Source organism: Corylus avellana, chromosome ca2 (assembly GCF_901000735.1).
Source record: "Corylus avellana chromosome ca2, CavTom2PMs-1.0".
Lineage (NCBI taxonomy): Eukaryota > Viridiplantae > Streptophyta > Magnoliopsida > Fagales > Betulaceae > Corylus > Corylus avellana.
In genome coordinates, this window is record NC_081542.1 from 27,695,889 (window position 1) to 27,697,711 (window position 1,823).

Sequence of the window (1,823 nt, forward strand, 5' to 3'; positions counted from 1 at the left end):
ATATATATATATATATATATATATATATATATATATATATTTTGTTTTTACTAATCATTTGTCTGATACTTATGAGTGTATTATGAATTCTCAGGTGGCAGCGTTGTCTCCGACGACGACTACGACTACGAAGAATACGGCCACGTCGACATTGAATACCTTGAACCCTACGATCACCCCGACAACCAATGATGGAGGTATACCGGCCACCCCCAACTCATAAGGAAAAAAGGAAAAATAAAATAAAAATTGAAGGTAACAAAAAATTTATAAGGAATTACTTTTATTTTTATTTTTTTATTTTTTGCATATCGGCCTCTAGCAACACAATTTATGGACCTTCAGCCCCTGCCCATACTAAACTCTGCCTACATCGATCCTTACCAACAACGACGAAGATTCTAGGATCGGGGTTTTTACTTTGAGCAGCATAAATGGAATGATTCTGATGTTGTACCCAACTCTTCTTTTCCAATATTTTGAATGTTTAATATTAGTATTATATTGACTTTTATTTTAAATTTTGATGATACTTGTCCGCTAAAAGGTAGCATTGCATTTCATGTTAAGTCTTTCTTTATTGTATAGTTCTATTTAATGGCCGGCCTTTTGGAAGTGAAGAAATGATTGGTTTCAAATTATGTCTTATTTATACCTTATTTGTTATATATATATATATATATATTCCCCAAGCTGATTATCTGATCTGGTCATATATTGTGCAAGTCTTTACATATTTCCAAAACTAAGCAACGGTGATCCTCCATGGAATTGCCTATATAAGCTACAGCTAAAGTTGCAGAGGTTAAGAGCTTGAAACATGACGGTATAGTCTAAAGAAACTAAAGAAATAAGAACAATGATTATTAGTTTATTAGCTTTATTATTTCGCACCATGCGACCAATTTAGATGTTAAGCAAATTTCATAGATTCATAGAACAAAGAGCATGGTAAAACAACGCTGAAATATGCTATGTCAGGGGCGTAACTAGAATTTTAGAATTAGAAAATTTATTTTAAAAGAATGACTTTTTGGTAGAGTAAAAAAATTCATTTTGGAAGGATTATCCCATATATATATAAAACATTTAGTTAAAAAAAAAAATTTAAATTTTTGAGGTCTGAGATACATTGACATGAATTGTCAATTCATCATGAATTTTTTTTTTTCTTTTTTATTAATAATTTTTGATCTAATCCACACAATGTCATTTCAACATAGTAAGATAATGATAAAATAGTGTTGTAATATATAGCATTACTCACGTTTAATAAATGAGACAAGTTGAATTTGTTTCCAAATTTCACGTGAATAAATTATATAAAATCTTTAAGATTTTACATTTCATTCAAAGAAAACATTGCTTCCTTGTCAAGAAAAAAATAATTTACCGCTCTTTTCAAGTCAATCGACTACATTTGCCTGGACCTAAAAACCACTTTCATATTTTCTATTATAAGTTGTTTGGGAGTAACATTCTTTAAAAAGGAGTCTTCAAATTATCATTTTCTTTCACACTTGAGTTTTGGTTTATCGGCATGATGCAACTTGGTTTGAACTAGGCATGGATTCAAATTTCGTAATAAAAATCTTCATGCTTTATTAGTATAAATTACCTTGATTAGTGCAAAGCACCTTGTAAATCACCTTAAATCACCTTGAGTCAAGCTATAGTTCAGTCGGATTTGAAAGAACGTTTACGGTTTCCACCTTTTAGGCCTCTCATGTGCGACTCAGCAAATAGGTGTTACTATGATCACACCTAAATAGAATAGCCACAATTGGTCTAACTTAAAAAAAAAAAAAAAAAAAAAAAAAAAA